Source organism: Scyliorhinus canicula, chromosome 9 (assembly GCF_902713615.1).
Source record: "Scyliorhinus canicula chromosome 9, sScyCan1.1, whole genome shotgun sequence".
NCBI lineage: Eukaryota > Metazoa > Chordata > Chondrichthyes > Carcharhiniformes > Scyliorhinidae > Scyliorhinus > Scyliorhinus canicula.
Genome location: NC_052154.1, coordinates 152,138,047 through 152,160,165, shown reverse-complemented (window position 1 = coordinate 152,160,165; position 22,119 = coordinate 152,138,047). Strand labels below are relative to the sequence as shown.

Below are 22,119 nucleotides of genomic sequence, written 5' to 3'. Positions count from 1 at the left end.
AATTTATGATTGATATGGCAGAACCGTGAGCATATCAGTTACATATCAGTCCACACATTACTGGATCCACTGAATTCAATTTTAAGTTAATCTACAACATCGTGGGCCGAAGGGCCTGTTCTGTGCTGTATTTTTCTATGTTCTATGTTGGCATTTGAACTCAACCTCTAGGTTTTAAGTTCAATACCATAACTATTACGCTATCACACATGAGGCATTTGTTCATTTTCACATTGCAGGTTGTATTTTAGTCATTTGATGGATGAAAAGTTACATTCGGGAATGTTGACTCAAGACTAGACCAGGGCTTCTGTTTGAACTACAAAAAATTTTGCGTTATTGTTTAGAGATTTGGGCTGGGAATCCAAAACTTTTTACAAACTTCCTAAAAATGCCCTTGTATGTTAATGTGCTGAATGTCTTTTGAATAAATTTTCCTTGAACAATCTTATAATCCAATTTCCTTCTGAAAGCATCGATTGTCCCTGCTTCTAAAACCTCACAGGCAGACAGTCCCAGGTGGATCCAGTGTGAGTAGGAGAGCGTTAAGGAGATACTGAACATTGTTATCATAGATTGTTTATGACAAGGACAAGGAACGATCCAGAGCAAGGATAATTAACTGGGGGAAATTAGCCTCAAGATTAGGGGGAGCAGATTTAGGGCTGAATCAAGGAGGAACTTCTTCACTCAGAGGGTGGTTAAAGTATGGAATTCCCTACCGAAAGGAGTAGTAGACGCTACTTCATTGAATATATTTAAAGATAGGGTAGATGTTTTTTTGAAAAATAATGGAATTACGGGATATGGCGAGAATGCGGGTAAGTGGTTCTGAGACCACGAAAAGATCAGCCATGATCTTATAGAATGGCGGAGCAGGCTCGAAGGACCAGACGGTCTACTTCTGCTCCTAGTTCTTATAAAAGCCAACTTCAATGGGGGGAGAATGGGGTAAATAAGATTAGATAGATTACTGCATGACCCAAAGACTGGTGTGAGAAAAATTGGTTTTGATTCATGGCGTAATGGCACCATTACTGGGGAAATTGGGAGCTGTACTGTTGGGACGGTCTTCACCGGAGCCTTGCTGGACCAACTTTCCGGCGAGTATAACTAGGGCATAGAGGGCTTTAAACTAAACAGTGTCCGTGCGGGGAGGAGAGATCACGTGAGGGAAATAATGAGGTACTAAATCTGAATGTGTGCAACATTCATAACAAAACGGATGAATTATTAGCACAGATAGAAATAAATATGACAAATATGAATGTCCGGATAGTCATTACACAGGTATAGTTGCACGGTGACCCAGACTGGGACCTGAGTATTTGAAGGGTACTTGATATTTCAAAAAGACAGGAAGCTAGGAAATGATAGAAAATAGGAGCTGGAGTAGGCCGTTCGGTCCTTCCAGTCTGCTCTGCCATTCTGATAAGTAACTTGTTCCTGCTTTCCTCCCATATCCTTTGGTCCCTTTAACCCCAAGAGCTATATCTAACTCATTAGGGGGAAGGGATGGCATAGTGGTATTGTCACTGGACTAGTAAACCAGAGATCCATAGTGGTGCTCTAGGGACCCAGATTAGAATCTCACCAGTGCAGATGGTGAAATTTGAAGTAAATAAAAATCTGGAAATAAAAGTCTAATAATGACCATGACACCACTGTTGATTATCTAAGAACCCATCTGGTTCACTAATGTCCTTTAGGGAAGGAAATCTGCTATCCCTACCTGGTCTGGCTTATATGTTACTCCAGACCCACAGCAATGTGGTTTACTCTTAACTGACCCTCAAGGGCAATTAGGGATATAAATGCTTGCATAGCCTGCGACACCCACGTTTCATGAACGAATATATTTTAAAAACAACTACTTGAAAACATACAAAGTAGTGGCCTCAACTGCTTTCTGTGGTAGAGAATTCCACATTTTCACCACTTTCTAGATGAAGAAAAAAAGTGATGGAGTGGCCCTGTTAATTAAGGATGTAATTCGCACAAAAGAGAGAGATGACCTTAGCTCCAAAAAGCAAGGTGAAGAATCAGTTTGTGTAGAAATAGGAATTGGAGAGGTCACTTGTGGAAGTAGCTTATAAGCCCCTTATAGGACCTGAACACTATTAACACTGTAGGACATTGTATACAGGAAGAAATAAATGGGTGCAGAAGAAAGGTATAACAATAATCATGAGTGACTTTAAATCAATATGTAGATTGGACAAATCAGATTGGCAAAGGCAACCTGGAAACTTAGAGCAGTATGTTTGAGATCCAACCAGGGAATAGGCCATTCTAGACCTAGTAATATGCAATGAGACAGGATTAATCAATAAGAGACTTGATCGTGGTTATAACATGATAGAATTTCACATTCACATTTAATTTTAAAGTGGTGAAGTGTGGATCTAAGCTTTCAACAAAAATAAAGTTATCTATAAGGGTATGATGGCGGAGCCAGCTAAATTGGACTACAAAACTAAGTTAAAATGTAGGGCAGTAGAAGTGGCAGACTTTAGAGGAGATATTTAAAAACCAGTGAGAAAGAAAGACCAAGAAAGATGCATCTCAGATTGCCAAACATGGAAGTTAAGCATTGTATCAAACTCAAAGAAACACTATCCAAATCTGCAAAGAAGTGGTAGGTGAGTAAATTGGATAGTTTTCGAAATCATAAAAGAATGAAAAAATAAAGAGGGAGAACAGGATGAGAGAAAGCTAGCTTGTAACATAAAAATTGATGTTAACACTTTCTACAGGTATTTAAATAGGAAGTAACCAAAGCAAGTGTTGGCACTGGACTAATCTGGGGAATTAACAATGGAAAATAAGGAAATGGCAGATGCGTTTCACAGCTATTTTGTGTGTGTCTTCATTGAGGAAAACTTCCCAAAGATACTTGAAAATCATAAGGTGAAAGGAAAGGAGGAATTTAAAACAACCACCATCACTAGGGGGGGAAGGTGATGGGATTTTTTTTGTTTATTCATTTACAGGATGTGGGCACCACTGACAAGGCCTATCCCTATGGTGACTATTAAATCTAAGGCTGACAAACCCCCCCCCCCCCCCCCCCCGGGTCAGCTGACCTTCATCCTAGGGAGCTTAAAATAAGTGATTGCAGAGATAGAAGAGGCATTGGTTAGAATCTTCCAAAATTCCTTAGATTCTAGGGCAATGATGGACAACCTAGGCTCATGAGTGGGCTGCATGAATGGCCCTCCTTTATTTCAATGGGCCACAAGATTGAAATCAGGCCTGTTTACTAACCATTATCCCATGAATAAGATTGAATATATTTAATACATGACAAATATTTCATAACGAGTTATAGAAAATGCTTAATCATTTATGTATTAAAATAACTATCAAATTCAAATGGTAAAAAAATAAATATTTACACTTTTGAGCCCGGGGGAGTGCACAGCTCACAATGTTGTGAACAATCAACATGCACCTCTTTTCACTTGCCATTGCTTTACATGTGTATCACTTCAATCAAACTGACAAGAAAAAAACACGGGTGGAAATCAGTGGAATGTGGCAACCCTGTGTGTGGTCAACAAAATGTCTCGTTGGCTGCATTCAGAACCCAAATGGGCCACAGGTTGTCCACCACTATTCTAGAAGCATCCCAACAGATTGGGAAAGTGCAAATGTTATTCAGAGGGTGACCAAAAGCATGAAACTATAGGCCAGCTCGCCTAAGATCTGTTTTGGAAAAATTGTTGAAATCCATCTGGGCAGCACAAGTGATTAGCACTGTGGCTTCACAGCGCCAGGGTCCCGGGTTCGATTCCCCGCTGGGTCACTGTCTGTGCGGAGTTTGCACGTTCTCCCGTGTCAGCGTGGGTTTCCTCCGGGTGCTCCGGTTTCCTCCCATATCCAAAGACATGCAGGTTAGTTGGAATTGGCCATGGTAAATTGCCCTTAGTGACCAAAAAAAGGTGAGATGGGGTTGTATGGTTACGGGGATAGGGTGGAAGTGAGGATTTGTGGGTCGGTGCAGACTCAATGGGCCGAATGGCCTCCTTCTGCACTGTATGTTCTATGTCTATGTCCATTATTCAGGACTTTATAGCTGATACTTAGAAGATCGCAATGTGATCAGGCAAAGTCAACATGGTTTTGGGAAAGGGAAATCATGGTTAACTGATTAATTGGTGGGATTTCTTTGAGCAAGTAACAAGCAAGGATGAAAGGGTACAAGTAGGTGTGGTGTATCTGGATTTTCAAAATGCATTTGATGGGCATTTCCAGGTTGGCAAGCTGTAACTAGTGGAGTCCCACAGGGGTCAGTGTGGGTTTCAACGATTTATAATCTATAATCAATAAATTTTTCAAAAGTTCTTCGATGGAATCTGGGTGTCGCTGACAAGGTCAACAATTGATGCCCATCTCCGATTGTCCTTGAACTGAGTGGCTTGCGAGGACATTTCAGAAGGCAAGAGTCAACCACACTGCAGTGGATCTGGAGTCACATACAGGCCAGACCTTGTAAGTATGACAGATTTTCTTCCCTAAAGGGTATTGGTAGTTTCATGTTCACCATTACTGAGACTAGCTTTTGATTCCAGATTTTATTATTTCAAGTTAAATTCCACCAACTGCCATTGTGGGATTTGACCTCTTCCCCCACAGCATTGACCTGGATCCCTGGTCCAGCAACATTACTACTTTGCTGATGTCTCCCCATGACTTGGATGAAGGGATCAAATGTATGGTAGCTAAATTTGCTGAGACACAATAATAACAGTGGCTGGTTTAGCTCACTGGGCTAAATCGTTGGCTTTTGAAGCAGACCAAGCAGGCCAGCAGCACGGTTCGATTCCTGTACCAGCCTCCCCGGACAGGCGCCGGAATGTGGCGACTAGGGGCTTTTCACAGTAACTTCATTGAAGCCTACTCGTGACAATAGCGATTTTCATTTCATTTCATAGGTAGGAAAATAAGTTGTCAAGAGGAAGTAGAGAGTTTGAAAAGGAACATAGATAGGTTGAATGAGTGGGCAAAAATCTGGCAGATGGGAGTAAAATGTGGGAAGCGGTGAATTTGTTTACTTATGGCTCAATGGTGAGGAACCGGTGGTCAGGGGCTACATGCAGCCGATCTGTGTTGAGTGCAGTATACAAGACATTTTGTTTACCATTGCCCTCATAAAGGGTTGCAACATTCCACGGATTTCCATCCACATCGCTTTTTTTCCTACCTTCAGGTATGACTGAAGTGATATGCACGTAAAACCAAGGCAAGCGAGGTGGGTGCTAATTGCACACAACATTTACTGTGAGAGCCATGCACGCCCTCCCGAGTCCAAAGTGTAAATAATTCTTGGGTTTTTGAAGTTGATAATAGTTCTATTAATATAAAAATTATTCAGAATTTTCTAACAATGAAATATTCGGCGTGTATTAAATGTATTTAATCTTTAAGCAACACTCCTGTAATATAATACGGCTGTTAACTGGAGGTAGTGATGTCCATGGATATGGAGAAGGCATTTGACCGGGTGGAATAGCAGTACCTGTTCAAGGTCCTGGGAAGATTTGGCACCGGTGGCAAGCATAAGGACCAACGATATGAGCTCATGAAGTTTCAGGTTACACAGGGGAACAATGCAAGGGTGTCCGCTGTCACTGCTGCAGTTTGCGCTAGCAACAGAGCCCCTGGCAATGGCTTCAGGAGGTCAGCAGTGGCGCAAGGGATTACGAGGAGGAGCAGGGAGAACCGGATATCACTCTTTGCGGATGACGTGTTACTGTATCTTTCAGGCCCACTGGAGAACATAGGGGAGGATTATGGGCCTATTAAAGAGGTTTGGGGCATTCCCAAGATACAGGTTGAACGTTGGGAAAAGTGAAGTGTTCCCAATGAATGAATTGGGTCAGCGAGCCAGCCTAGGTGGTGCTGCAATTCAAGGTAGCCAGAGACAGGTTCAGATACCTGGACATTCAGGTAGGAGAGTGGGCGATGTTGCATAAATGGAATTTAACAAAGCTGGTGGAGGAGGTTTGGGAGGATTTTAAAGAGGTGGGATACACTGCATCTGACTCTGGCATGGAGGGTCCAAGTGATGAAATTTAAGGTCCTGCCAAGGTTCTTATCCATATTCCAGATGCTTCCGATTTTTGTTCCAACAGTTTTTTTACGGAAGATGGATACGATTATTTCAGAGGTTGTATGGGCGGGGAAGGTGCCACAGGTAAAGAGGGCCCTGTTACAGAGGCAGATGTAGGGGTTGGCGTTTCCAAACTTGTTACATTATTACTGGGTGGTGAACATGGAGATGGTGAGGGGGCAGAATGAGTTAGGATGGAGGAAGTCCTGCAGGGGGGTCCAGCCAGAGGGCTGTGCTGGTGGCGGCATTGCACGAGCGCCAAGGGGATATACAGAGAGCCCAGGAACCAGCTGAGGAGACATTTTAAGATAGAGGGGATGTTGGTGTTAACGCTGTTGTGTGAAGGTTTGCTAGTGCAGAGGAAATGAAGGAGAGTGTAGAGCTCTAGAGAGGAAGCGAGTTTAGATATTTACGGGGGGGGGGGGGGGGGGGGGGGGGGGGGGGGGGGAAGAGAGAGAGAGAAGAGAGGTGGTGAAGACTAAGGAGAAGTGGGAGAGGGAACTGGGAGGGGAGATAAATTGTGGTGTGGGGATTGAGACATTACGTAGGGTAAACGCGACCCCCTCGCAAGGATGAGACTGATACAATTCAAGGTGGTACACAGGGTGCATATGATACGGGCAAGAATGAGTGGGGTCTTCAAGGGAGTAGCAGATGAGTGCGAGAAGTGTGGATGGGGATCAGCAAACCACGCACATATGTTCTGAGACTGTGAGAAGTTGGAGAGATATTGGGTGGGAGTGTTCGCAACACCAATAAAGATTGTGGGGAAGAGGTTGAGCCGAACCCTACGGTGGCGATGTTCGGGGTATCAGAGAAGCCGGAGCTGATGGAGAGGAGGAAGGCCAATGTCGTGGTCTTCGCCTCTCTGGTTGCTCCAAGGGCGGCAGCCTGGCAAGGGGACTTGATGACTTTCTCAGTCTGAAAAAGATTAAATACGAACTGAGGGGTTCAACAGAGGGCTTCAAGGCAAGGTGGGGGCTGTTCGTGGTCATGTTTGAGGAGCTGTCCGTCACGGGGTAGGGGGTGACAGTGTGATGGGGAGCATGTTCTCTGGATTGATTATGTTTTGGAACTGTTTGAATAAGTTTGGAATAAAATACATTAAAAATGTAATCTTATTGATGGGGCCATGGTTCGTGAACAAGGCTGATTTCAATCTTGCAGCCAACTGAGGTCAAGGATCACTCGTGATCCACTCACGAGCCTAAGCTGCCCATCACTGTTCAAAAGCAATCACATTGTTAAATGGCAATTACATTGTTAAACAGATGATAAGCATTTGTAGATTGTGGTGTAGTGTTGCTACCACTGGGCCCTTAATTGGAGGCTAATGCTCTCAGAAAAAAAGCAAATTATTACGGATGCTAGAATCTGAAACTAAGGCAGAAAATGCTGGAAAATCTCAGCAGGTCTGACAGCATCTGTGGAGAGAGAACAAAGCTAATGTTTCAAGTCTGGATGAATCTTCGTCAGAGCTAGGAGAATTTGAAATGGGATAGGGGTGGGGTTGATGTCGAGCAGGAGGGATGGATAGGTGGAGGCTGAGAAGAGACCTCCCCCATGTGCTCCATGAATCCCTTCAGCTCCTCAGGTGCATGAAAACAAGTGACCGTTTAACTGGCCCATTCAGCCCCCTCACATTCCACGTGACCAACCTGGCCGGACAGCACCCCCCCCCCCCCCCATCTTCCCAGATCAACCATACCCCTTAGGCCAGCCCTCGGCCCATGCAACACGGCCCTCCAGGCCCACCCTTAGATGTCCACCATCGCCATTCCCTCCCATGCTACGCCACAGCAACAAAACCTGTCAGCAACCCTCCCTTCCCTTAAACAAAACAACTACCCCATTCGACTCTGCTACACTAACCACGTGATCACCCCACTGCGCTCCTGCTAACTAGCCCGCCCGGGCGGCCTGGCAGCCCCTGCCCAAAGCGCCCTAGCCGCTCCCCCCCCCCTGCTCGCACACCTCACAAACAGCAATGAAACAAGAAGAATGAAACAAGAAGAAAGAAAAGTGCACTCACCCTCATTCGCAACAAAACATCTCGAAGGAGAAAAGTTGTCCAACAACCAACAAAAAAGATACAGGAAAACGGACAGAAAAGCATCCATCGCCTCACACCTCCTCCACAGTTCAATGCCGTCCTCCTCCTGCCAGTCCATTGTCTCTTAAAAACTGCATCTCCTCCTCTAGTGTTCCAAAATAATATTCTCGTCTATTAAAAGTCACCCGGAGACAGGCCGGGTGCAATATCCCAAAGTTCACTTTTTTTTTTAAAAAGAGGGCAGCCTTCCCCTAATTAAACCCGCCTCTCCTCTTCGCCAGGTCCATGCCCAAGTCCTGATACACCCAAAGCTCGCTACCCTCACAGGTGCATCTCATCTGCCATGCCCATCTCAGTATCTGCTCCTTATCCAGAAACCGGTAAAGAAGCACCACGATCGCCCTTGGTGGCTCATTCGCCTGCTGCTTCCTCATCAGCGCCCTGTACGCTCAGTCGACCTCCAGGGGGCCAGTCAAAGGCCCCCTACCCCGTCAACCTCTCCAACATCTTGGCTACATACGTGCCAGCGTCCACTCCCTCGATGCCTTCGAGTATCCCCATGATTCTTAGGTTCCGTCTCCGGGAGCGATTCTCCAGGACCTCCACCTTCTCCTTGCACCACTTCTGAGTCTCCTGCATCACATCTACTATGGCTGCCAATGAGACAAGCCGCTCCTCGGGCTCCCTCATCGCCTCCTCCATTTTCCGAATAGCCTGGCCCTGTGACTCCAACCTCTGCTCCACATGGTCAATTCCCACTTTTAACGGTTCCACTGCCATGGCTAGGTCCTCCTGGATCTTCCTCCTGTCAGCTAAACTTTTCATTTAAAAAGTCCACCAGTCAACCATTGGGCAGGCAAGGCAAATCCTTTACCTTCCACCATCTTGACCTGTGTCGCACAAAGGTTCTCTTGCTCCAACTGCTCCCTTCTTCTCAACCCACTTCTGGATCCGTGGATCCATCCACCGTCCCACCCATGGAGTCAAACTTTTCTCCAGTCACCCCTACACCTTTTTTCTGCAAAACACCCAGCCTACAAACAGGGAAAAGGTCCAATAAACAGCCTCGAGTGGGAGCTGCCAAATGTGCGACCACTCACACCATGGCTGCCACCAGAAGTCCAGAGAGAAATAGTTGATGGATGGTTTTCTTTTTTTTAAACAAACAATTTTAATGAGTTATTTTGGCATTACAAACAGCAACAGTATAAAAACAATGTACAAAGAACAATAATCATAGTGCAATCACGACTCCCATCTTTCAAAGGCCTGCCTATTTAACCCCCTATTCTATGCTACCCTAGCCCCACCCACCCCCCTGCTGACAATTAATTCTCTGCCAAGAAGTCGATGAATGGTTGCCACCTCCGGGAAAACCCTAACAGTGACCCTCTCAAGGTGAACTTAATCGTCTCTAGGCCGAGAAAGCTCGCCATGCCAGTTAACCAGGTCTCCGACTTCGGGGGCTTTGAGTCCCTCCAAGCTAATAATATCAGTCTCCGGGCTACCAGGGAGGCAAAGGCCAGAACATCTGCCTCTTTCTCCTTCTGGATTCCCGGGTCTTCCGGCACCCCAAAAATCGCCATCTCTGGACTCATTGCCACCCTCGTTTTCAATACTCTGGACATGACGTCCGCAAACCCCTGCCAATATCCCCTAAGTTTTGGACACGCCCAGAACATGTGGACATGGTTGGCTGGTCCGCCCGCACATTTTACACACCTGTCCTCTACCCCAAAGAATCTACTCATCCGGGCCACTGTCATGTGGGCCCGGTGGACCACCTTGAATTGGATCAAGCTGAGCCTTGTGCATGTAGCGATCGCGTTGACTGCTCAACGCACCCGCCCATAAGCCATCCTTCATCTCACCCCCAAGCGTCTCCTCCCACTTACGTTTCAGCTCCTCGGTCTGCGTCTCCTTCACCCCCATAAGTTCTTTGTAGATGTCCGAGACGCTCCCCTCTCCAACGCATCCCCTAGACACTACCCTATCCTGGATCCCCCTTAGTGGGAAGGATGATACCTGCCTGCGCAGGAGGTCCCACACCTGGATGGATGGTTTTCTGATGAGAGGAATGTTTGTAGTGGAATTCTCCAGGGGTCAGTGTTGGGGTACTTACTGTTAATGATATATATTTTGACCTAGACCTTGGTGCACAGGGCATAATTTCAAAATGTGCAGATAATACAAAACTAGCAAGCATTGTGAACAGTGACAAGCATACTGCAGAACTTCAAAAGCACAGAAAGGTTGGTGGAATGGGCAGAAAAATGGCAGAAGAAATTTAATGCTGAGAAGTGTGAAGTGATTGATTTTAGTCAGAAGAACATGCAGAGGTAAAATAAAAGATACAACTCTAAAGGGGATGCAGGAGCCGAGGGACCTGGGTGCTTATGTGCAAAAGTCATTGAAGGTGGTTGAACAGGTTTCCTCAGCAGTCAATAAAGCATACAAAATCAAAGGCTTTATTAATAGGAACATAGGGTATAAAGGCAAGAAGATTATGTTGAAAGTGTGTAGAACACTTATTCAGTTTCAACTGGAGTACTGTATTCGGTTCCCGTCATCATACTCTGGGAAAGATGAAGGCGTTAGAAACAGTGTGGAAAAGTTTCAAGAAAATGGTACCAGTGATGAGGAACATCAATATTACTTTTGTTTATCAGCCCATACCCCAATGTTGTCCAAATCTTGCTGCATGTGCACAAAAGCTTCAAGAGGAATGTCTTCTCAGAACAACTATCGAGGAGCAACAACTATTCAGCATCCTCACATCCCAAGGATTAATTTTTTAAAAAGGTCAAACAGCATTTGGGGGGGGGGGGGGGGGGGAGGGAGAGAAAGAGGAGAAAAAAAAGAGAAAGAGAAATAAAGAAAGAGAGAATCTCCCAGCCTGGTTTCTAAAAGGCTGGAAACATTTGGCACACAGCTTCTGACAGTACTTGGAACTAGTAATGTCTTCCCAACTAAGCATGTACACTCATAGGCCATTAGATGGTGAGTAACGTAACCCCACATTATCCACCCATACTCCTACAGAAATTGAAGTGACATCAAACCAGTTTGTGTTGTGTGATGTTTTCAACCCATGCTTCTTAAATGCGTAGTCATTTCTTACTGCAGCAAAATACATTAATTGAGGGGAGGCATGTGACGCAGTGGTTACCACTAGGATTGCGATGCTGAGGACCCGGGTTAGAATCCCAGCCCTGGGTCACTGTCCGTGTGAAGTTTGCACATTCTCCCCAAATCTTTGTGGATTTCACCCCCACAACCCAAAGATATGCAAGGTAGGTGGACTGGCCATGCCAAATTGCACCTTAATTGGGAAAATAAATGAGTACTAATTTTTTTTTTAATAAGTTAATTGAAAATCAATATTTTGTTTAATAACTGCTGATTCATATCTTAAAATGATTTTAGCCTCTAGTTTTCAGGGAAAAGCTTCCAGCATAGTGCAAGGTCCAGACCTTCCCGCCCATCACAGACTTTTCCTCACTTTCCTTGCCTCTACACTTCCTTAAAACCTATTACATCTCTGACTTCTTCCATTTCTGATGAAAGTTCATCAACTTCAGACATTAACCCTGTTTCTTTCACCAAAGATGCTGCCTGACCCACCAAGCATTTGTTTCATTTCAGATTTCTAGCAGCCATTGTATTTCCCTTTCAAAAACATCAGAAATAGGAACTGGAATGTACCATTTGGCCCTTCCAACCTGCTCATCATTCAATAAGATCATGGCTAACCCTCCATTTTAACTTCATTTTCTTTCCCTATCCCATGTCCCTCAATATCTAAACACCAGTCACCAGTCTTGAATACGCTCACAACTAAGCATCTGCAGCTCTCTGCAGTTTGGAGTTTTTGCAGCATTATAATAATAACCTTTATTAGTGCCACAAGTATAATAATAATCTTTATTCGTGTCACAAGTAGACTTACATTAACACTGCAATGAAGTTACTGTGAAAAACCCCTAGTCGTCACACTCCGGCACCTGTTCGGGTTGAGGGAGTATTCAGAATGTCCAATTCACCTAACAAGCACGACTTTCAGGGCTTGTGGGAGGAAACCAGAGTGGAAACCCTTGCAGACACGGGGAGAAGGTGCAGACTCCACACAGACAGTAACCCAAGCCGGGAATCAAGCTTGGGACCCTGGCACTGTGAAGCAACAGTGCTAACTATGTGCTACCGTGCCGATTTTATTCATCTGCAGCAAACCTAAATCTGTGTTGCCTTGTTCTCGATCCTTTCATCAATGGGAGCATTTAGGTCTTGACAAACAACTGCCTTAAAAAGTATATCTGGGATATCAGAATTATCAGGAATATAGCAGATTGGTACAATTTGAAGAAATAACTGACTGAAGATTTCCAAGTCTATGAAATAAAGGCTTCATATAGGCATTTGCTTCATTCTCAGTATTTGAACTGTAAAATAACTTGCTCCAGTGACAGGTGAAAACTACTCACCATTTACATTTTCAAGCTGTATTTGTGAACCAACATGGAGATCCTGTGAAGGCTATTTATGTCACAGGATGATTCTGGTAATTTCCTCCCTGCCCTTGTTTCAAACACCATTTAAAATATCTGTGAAGGTTGGGCAATGCTTGTGGGGCTGACACATCCTTGCTTCCCAACTAATTCCCCGTACCAGAGATCAAAATCTCAAGACTGTGGATGCTCATCCCCTCTGACATTAGTTTAATATTGCTGAGAAGTTGTTTTTAATCAAAGCTTTTCATCTTGCACTCATCAAGACAATTCACAAGAATACCAAATGTAAAGGAAACAACAATTTATACTGTATCAGCAGAGAGTGCTGATTGGTTGGCAAGTGGATACTGGTTGGTAGAGGCGTTGCCATGGAGAAGGCCGGCTTGACATAAGAGTTGAGAAATCTGTTATAGGTTTCTCTTCCACGGTTTACTCAGGCTTACCCTCACTGGTCAATATATGCATTGAGATTTTTATAGTTCCACACACCATAAGGTTGACCTGATCAGCAACCTCGTAAATAGGCTCCAAGCCATTCACTCACTATGCAAGTTCTATGCCGAAATAGGGCACATGATGATACCCTGAGGGATATTGGCAACGCTGATCAGATCATTTCATACTATATATCATGCAAACTCACAAAATGGCTCTAAGACCTTTCTTTGGCCTTGAAAAATGCCCAGTCTACCTCAGATTATCCTGGAAGGGCAAGTTATTGGAAAAAAAAAGGTGAACAACAGGTGAAGCTAGCGGTTTCACATTGCTACCATGCAGTAGCAACACAAGTGGTATTTGCCATGAACAGGATGCTGTCGTCAAGCCAGAAATATGTCCACCTATCACACAACTGTGGTCTATGAATTTCAGTATCAGGATGATGTTAGGTTGGACATCCCAAAGACAGCCAGATCTTACTGAACAACATGTCCGTTCTACAATTTGCAACCGGTAAGATAAGGTGCACACCCAACCAGCCCATTCTTACAAAATTCAAAACAGTGTCCAACATTAGATGAGTTTTCACAATTGGCCCAGATCTGCTAAATAATCTTGTGTGCTAAGAATTATGCTACCAACCAATTTAAAATTGTCATTCAGGCTTGCAGTGTGGTGTGTGTGTGTTCTGGAAGCTACTTATTTAATATAGAGGGCCCTGTTCTTTGCAGACAGAAAAAATATGTACACATATTGCACCTGTTTGAGCAAAACAAGTGACAGCCATTCGTTGGTTCATTGCTGAGGGCAATGTCTTGACCAGAGTCAAGCAGCTTGGTTTAAATTTCAAACAATACTTGGCAGTTAACTGTCAGACACCATCAACTGGTGCACTCTCCATAGCTATGTCTCTACCAGAGTCCAGATGCCAACCAATCAGCAATCTCCTCTCAGTGTAAATTGCAGTTTCCTTTACACGTAGTATTCAAATTGTCCTGAGTGCAAGGTGAAAAGCTGTGACAAAAGTGTACTTTTTTCAGCAATACTCAAGTTCTGCACTATCAAACTACTATATATTAGTTTAATGCTTTATTAACACCTGTGTGAATGTTCAGTCAAGCTGTACAATCAGGAAAGAGTGCCAAGGGTACAGGCAATGCCAAAGGTGCAGGCCAGCTCCATTTCTTAATACTGATCTCCAATAGGATTTTGTTGTGGACAAGAAGATTCCTGACCTCGAAAAAAAGAATCAATTTCAAAATAATATATTCAGCAACTAATATGTTACACGTATCAAAATAAGACATGAGAAATCTGCAGGTTTATTGTTGTGCGCTCATTGCCTTCTGTTACAATCACTTCCTACTTCCATCTCTAACCAAGAACCCATCTTTGATCTATATAAACCCACCTATTGCTCAAGATCTTCACTTTTTTGCCCCCATACACGTCCAGATTCAATTGTATCAGCTTGTCACCCATATACTTCCCATAAATTGCAGCCAGTCCAAAAACTACCCTGATCTGCCAATTAGTCCAGAAAACCCTCAAGTTTAAAATTATTGTCCTTGTATTGGAATCCCTGCTCAGTCTCACCCCGTCTTCACCTCTTTCAGCACCAAAACCTCCCCAAATCTTTAAACCTTCGGCAGTACCCCCCCCCCCCCCCCCCCCCCCCCCCCCCCCCCCAAATCAGTAGCCACAACTTGAACTGCGTAGCTTCTGCTTTCTAGGACTCTTTTCTGCCTTCTCCACCCCCCCTTTAACATGTTCCTGATAGGTTACTTCTGCAACCAAACATTTAATCATTGTCAACTTACGCCTTCTTTGACGTGGCACCAGGCTCCCTCATGACCCTGGAACACATTTTTTTCCTCATGAAATATGCTAATGTAAATGGAAGTATTAACTGTTTCCATGTTGGCAAACTGCAATACATTTCATTTGGCACTTTATTACAAGAACAAGAACCACATTTTTATCCCAACATTTTTCTTGTGTCAAAAATTACATGTGTCTGCTTTTGTATTCAGAATTCCCCTCTGGCTGGTGACAACCAAATATTTTTAATTCAGGCTAACAAACAGATTTAAAATTGATCAAAATAAGACTCAAAACTTTGCGTTACGGCCCATTTTTTGATAAACTGTTGCAACAAACTGTAGCAAATTGCACAACTGAAAAATATTGGGAAATATTATGCGATATTTCTAATTGCACAAACAACAGGCAACAAAACATTTGACCTGCCTTTAACTTGCATTTATGTTTTATCTTCAACATTCTAAAAATGTCCCAAAAAGTGATTCAGACAGAATTTGACAGTGAAAGCATGTAAGTAACCAAAAGCTTGGTCAAAGAGGTAGATTTTATAGACTAAATTAAAGGATGGGAGAGATGTAGAGGTTCAACATCAAAAACATTAAACAAAAACTGATTTTTTTTCACCAACTTCATAAAATACAGCCTCTTAAAAACTTGAAGGAAAAATGTTAAATATGTTTTATTTACTGTGTATTTCAGCTTATCAGAAAATTTGTTTCTTTCCATCTGCACTTGCAGTTTTCACTTTTTGACTTTAGTTTATCAGCATGTTTAATGTTGTGTTTACAGAAATTCAGATCCTGACGAGAGAGAAAACAGCATTTGTTGCGGAAGCATTGTCGAAATTCCTTCACAATTATTAATCCCTCAGTGCAAACACAGCCAATCTCCTCCAATGGTTTTGCTGCCCCCTCCTGCATCATTACCTCTGTTGCCCCCCCCCCCCCCCCCCCAGGAAGTCCTTCACCCTGCTTTTCCTCAACTACGCCCGTCATTGGCATCAGCTGCACAAGTTTCCACATGTACACTGCACCAAGCTCTACCTTACCATCACCTCTCTCAATTCCTTCACTATCTCAAAATTATCCACCAGCTTGTCTGACAAAGTACCAGATGAACACAAATTTCCTCTAATTTCCACTATTCATTCCCCAGCTACCAATTCCATCTCTCTCCCTGGCATCTGACTGTTTGAAAGCCTAGTGTCACATCTGGCCCTGAAATAAGTTTCCAAACACACACAACTACATGATAACTTGGAGCATCTATTTCCACCTCTAAAATTGCCCGACTCCAGGGCGGCATAGTGGTTAGCACTGCTGCCTCACACTGCAAAGGACCCTGGTTTGATCCTGGCCCCGGGTCACTGCCCATGTGGAGGTTGCACATTCTCCCCATGTGTGCGTGGGTCTCACCCCTACAACCCAAAGATGTGCAGGGTAGGTGGATTGGCCATGCTACATTGCCCCTTAATTAGAAATAAATTAATAGGGTACTCTAAATTTATTTTTAAAAATCTGCCCTGCCTCAGCTCATCTGTTACAGAACCTCCCATCAGAGTTTCTGTGACATCTAGGCCCTGACCATTCTGACACACTCCACCATTAGTCTCCCCCATTCTACCCTCCCGAGGTCATCCTAAACTCTGCTTTCTATCCTTTTACTTGTATCAAGTGCAATTCACCCATCAGCCCTGCACTCACTGGCCTGCATCAACACCCAATTAAGTAACCCCCAAACAGACACCGCCCCCCCACCTAATTTAAAAATTCTCCTTGTTTTCAAATTCAACCAAGGCCTCATCCCTCACTATCGCAGTAATTACCTCCAGCTCCACAACCTATGGAAGTAGCTATATTGCGCTAATAAATACTAGTCCCTTGAGCATCTTAAATATTAACCACTCCACCGCTGGAGCCTTCAGCTGCCTAGGCCCTATTCTCTGGCTGGAATTCCCTTCCTAAACCTCTCTTCCATCCTTTCCTCCCTTTAGTCACTCATTTAAATTCCTTTATCGATGGCAGCACGGTGGCGCAGTGGGTTAGCCCTGCTGCCTCATAGTTCAGCTTCATGCTCCCAGGTTCAATCCCGGCTCTGGGTCACTGTCCATGTGGAGTTTGCACATTCTCCCCGTGTTTGCGTGGGTTTCACACCCATAACCAAAGCAATGTGCAGGTTAGGTGGATTGGCCATGCTAAATTGCCCCTTAATTGGAAAAGAAAATAATTGGGTACTCTAAATTAATAAAAAAATTTAACTCCTTTATCATAGATTATAGAATTTACAGGGCAGGAGGCCATTCAGCCCATCGAGTCTGCACTGGCCCTTGGAAAGAGCACCCTACTTAAGCCACATGCCTCCACCCTTTATCCCTGTAACTCATCAAACCTGTTTTTGGTCACTAAGGGCAGTTTAGCATGGCCAATTCTCCTAACCTGCACATCTTTGGACTGTGGGAGGAAACCTGAGCACCCGAAGGAAACCCACAGACTCCACACAGACAGTGACTCAAGCCGGAAATTGAACCTGGGACACTGGAACTGTGAAACAACTGTGCTACCGTGCTGCCCGAGCTTTTAGCAACCTCACCTAATATTTCCTTATGTGGCTCAGCATGATACCATTTTTAATCACCTTGGAATGGTTCATTAGATTAAAGGAGTTATACAAGTTGTTACTGTTAGAATTCTTTAAAACTCTCTTTGACCAGTCTTTTGATTATCTGTGCCAAATATGGTTCAATATCAAACTTTGCCTTGCAGTGCACAGCCTTGGGACAAAATATATTAAAAGGTGCTAATATATTAAAAGTTGCTAATAAGTTTAAGGTTCAATACGTCGTTATTGACATAAAGCCATACAAGTTTGCATTTACCCATTTACCCATCAACAGCAAATGGCACAAACGTCAGGAAAAAATTAAATAAAGCATCAGAAACATTGCAAAGCATTTGCAGCGCCGAAACAGCCCATTCTATCAGATTCATACTCCACATAAGTCTCCTCCCACTCTTCGACTAACCATATCAGGATATCCTTCAATTTTAGTCTCCAGCATGTTTACCAGTTTTGCCTTAAATGCATCTATGGCATTCACCATAACCACTCTTGTGGCAGCAACTGTTAATTGTATGTGAATTGTATTATTAAGGTTAAGGATACTGGGCATTAAGTACATTGAGTACATATAGAGGAACACTTTGGCAGCTCCTCGTCAGATTAGTGATTAGTAGCCCTGTTTATAATCTTTATTAGTGTAGAAGTAGGCTTACATTCACACTGCAATGAAGCTACTGCGAAAATACCTCAGTCGCCACACTCCAGCGTCCGTTCGGGTACATAAAGAACTCAATGTCCAATTCACCTAACAGCACATTTTTCGGGACATGTGGGAGGTGATGTGTTAGGCAGGTTGGTTCGATGTGGATTGCACTCGATGCAGGGAAGTTAGAAACAGACGTCTAACACTGGAGAAGATCCAACACTGTTTTATTCAACTATAGAACTGCTATACACATTCAGCTGTGGGTCAACACTATACTGATCTGACTGGTGACCTTGTAGCAGCCTGACCAGACTTACTAGCTACCGCATGGTGTTTGCACTTGCTAACTCGTGGACTCTGACTGTCTCAGTAGCTGGGTCCCGAGAGAGCGGGAAACCTAGTTCCCTCTGGCTTTATAGTGGTAGTGTCCTGTCTGGTGATTGGCTGTACTGTGCTGTATGCTTACTGGTCATCTATGTGTCAATCACTGCCTGTTTGCATCTCATTATATACATGAGTGGATATTATGACAGGAGGAAACAGGAGTACCCAGAGGAAACCCATGCAGACACAGGGAGAAGGTGCAGACTCCGCACAGACAGCAATCCAAGCTGGGAATCGAACCGGAGACACTGACGCTGTGAAGCAACAGTGCTAACCACCGTGCTGCCCACAGTAACCCTGTTTATCACGCGGGACACAAGAGTTCAATTCCCCGATGGGAAGAAGTAATTGGGTGGGATTTTCTGGTCCCTCCCGCTGAAGGTCAAGGGGGAATCGAAATGTATCACCACCTCCACTGTGGGAAAACCTGCCAGAGCAGGGCTGGAAATTGGCAATTGTCTAACTATCAGCTGAAGAACAGAATGTGTTATTTCTGTTAATGCTGTTTTAAGTGGCTGTCAATTCAATTAGTTTATTTTCTTTTTATTGGCACTCAAATTCTGGGCCAATTAATTTTGGTTCGGGAGGAGGCAGATATTTGTACGGCTGTATTCTGCAAATACAGGACTACATGAAAGATTAGTGTCTAGTTCACCAATCAGCTTCAAAATGATTTTAACAGCAATTTCCATATTCTTACCATTCTCTGGGTAATATTTATTTATATCCCCTAGATTTTTTGGGAAAATATTTTTATTAAAGCATTTGTGAATTTTTGACAGCAATTTTCAAGAGGTTATAGCCCCTAGTTCTAACTGCCACAAGCAGAGATAATTTGCTCTACCTGGACTTTATCAAGTTATGTTGTGAAAAATATATATTGTGGGCTCATCATCCACTGTTTCTTAGAGGGCCATATTCCATGCCCTAAAAAACCCCAGATGGGATTCTCCATACCACCAGCCCCGTTTTCCGGCGTGGCACATCCCCTTCGGCAGCAGAATCCTCTGTTCCGGCAGTCAGCCAATGGGGTTGCCCATTGTGGCCATTCCACACCCTCAGGAAATCAGAGGATATGGGTGCGCTGCCGGCGAAGCGTCAATGGAGAATCCCGCAGCCCATCTTTAAAAAATCCATATCTGATTTTATTCTTTTGACAGTTAATAATGCCTGTGGTATTGACTCATCAGTTTTTCTTATTCCAGTAATCTTCTATGATTAAAACCTCACCAACAGATGCAATAGCTTTTGAGAAGTAATTCAATAAGTGCTTGAAAGAAAAAAATAGCACAAGGCTGTGAACAATAGTACAGGGGTAAGGATTTCAGTTGTGAAGAGAAAGGAGAAGTTATGATTGTCCTCTAGTGAAGGTTAAGGAGAGATTTCATTGGAGTGTTTAAAATAAAAGTAATTTGAGAAGTCATAGAATCCCTACAGTGCAGACAGAGTAGAGATAGAGAGATCTATTGCTTCTGGCAGGAGGATTGGAACCAGAAGACAGGAATTCTGGGCAATTGACAAAAAAATTGGAGAAGATAAAAGCACAAGTAACAAGAGAAGACCATAAGGTTCCTTGTGCCTGCTCTGCCATTCAATATGATCATGGTTAATCTTGGTCTTTCCTGACTTCACAAAAATCTGTTTCAGGATTAAATATGTTCAATGAGGGAACATCCACGATAATCTGAGATAGGAAATTCTAAAGAGGCGCAACCCTTGGAGTGAAGAAATTCCTCCTGATTTCAGTCCAATATGGTCAGTCCTTATCACATGTGCCAGGTTCCCCAGCCAGGGAAAACGACCTCTGTGCCTACTCTGTCAAGCCCCTTCATGGTCTTAGAGGGTTTTTTTTTTAAACACAAAGGTTGTGATCTGGAATACACTATCTGAAAGGGGTCTGGAAACAGATTCAACAGTAACTTTCAAAAGGTCACTGGATAAATATTTGAAGGGGAACCGACTGGGTTCTGGGGAAGAGTGTGGTCGAATTGGATAAGTTCCTCCGAAGAGCCAGCACTGGCGCGATGGGCCGAATGTGCTGTCTGATTGTGATTACCCAATATGAGGCAATTACATACCAATTCTGAGCCTCCCTGATCCAGCAGCTGGCGGAAATCTGTCTCTAAACCTCCCAGCAGCTGGAAAAAGCTACTATCGGCCCTTAAACAACAAACCAAGACAGACAATCAGCAGCCCGTTCAGAGGAGCTGGGCCGGGGCTACGTGGCAACCTGGGGTCCCAGCCTCTCCCGGGCCCAGCTGCTCACTGTGTAAACCACACCCGCGCCATAAAGACAAAGGGCTTTGCGGTGGCACGTACCTGGCGCGACCGGGGCTGCGGTGGCAGCAGATTCTCTTTAACTTCCACCCGCTGACAAACAAGTCTGCACAGGCCCAGAGCACATAACCTCGCGATACTTCATTGGGACTTAAAGCGCCTGCGCAGTACCGTCAGGGGTACCTTTCATTTTGCGCCTGCGCAATCTCTTCACTGCTCCCTGTCGCTTCCCATATGCGCCTGCGCAGTGCCCTCACACAAACAAACGCACACTTTCCCGGACCTGTGCGCTTCCCTCTGTCTCCCTCAGCGCGTGTTCCGGGAAGGTGTGAGCGGGCGAGGGAGTTGCACCGCGGCTCGCAGCAACAGCTGGGGATATGCCCTCCCAGGACGTTACAGCCTTTAAACTAATGTGGCAGGGGGATGGGAACCGATGTTGGAAGGTAGTAAAACAGGGACAGAAGCAAAAGGAAGTAAGGGGGAAAGTGCAAGACAGAGAAGACATAGTCAAAAATCAAAAAGGGCGACAGTACAAGGTACAGTGACTGAGGGGAGCTCAGTGAATAGGCCCAGTAATACTAAAAGGAGTAAAACTGGAGATGTTAAGATTCAAAACAGAGGTAAAAAAACCAACATAAGTGTACTTTACCTGAATGCTCGTAGTATTCGTAATAAAGTAAATGAGTTGATCGCGCAAATCATCGTGAATGACTATGATTTAGTGGCCATTACTGAAACATGGTTAAAGGATGGTCACGACTGGGAGTTAAATATCCGAGGGTATCAAACTATGCGGAAGGACAGAGTGGATGGTAAGGGAGGTGGTGTAGCTCTGTTATTTAAGGATGACATCCGGGCAATAGTGAGGGATGATATCGGTGCTATGGAGGATAAGCTTGAATCCATTTGGGTGGAAATCAGGAATAGTAAGGCGAAAAAGTCACTGATAGGAGTAGTCTATCGGCCACCAAATAGTAACATTATGGTGGGGCAGGCAATAAACAAAGAGATAACTGATGCATGTAGAAATGGTACTGCAGTTATCATGGGGGATTTTAATCTATATGTCGATTGGTTTAACCAGGTCGGTCAAGGCAACCTTGAGGAGGAGTTTATAGAATGTATCCGCGATAGTTTTCCTAGAACAGTATGTAATGGAACCTACGAGGGAACAAGCGGTCCTAGATCTTGTCCTGTGTAATGAAACAGGATTGATTCATGATCTCATAATTAGGGATCCTCTCGGAAGGAGCGA

At 44.1% G+C, this 22,119-nt stretch overlaps 1 protein-coding gene across 3 annotated transcripts in view; it reads right to left on the bottom strand.

Moving 5' to 3' along the window:
• The window catches only part of btbd10b (BTB (POZ) domain containing 10b), an 86,670-nt gene extending 65,626 nt beyond the window's left edge, over nt 1-21,044 (bottom strand). Inside the window, exons 1-2 of one of the 3 annotated variants that reach the window (XM_038807928.1) lie at nt 20,907-21,006; nt 14,935-14,970 (exon numbers count right to left, since the gene is read on the bottom strand). The gene's annotated coding sequence lies outside the window, so the exon portion shown is untranslated. Of the gene's footprint in view, nt 1-14,934; nt 14,971-20,906 lie in introns of all 3 variants that reach the window. The other 2 variants (XM_038807929.1, XM_038807927.1) reach the window with 2 other exon arrangements.
• Nucleotides 21,045-22,119: the final 1,075 nt, after the last annotated feature.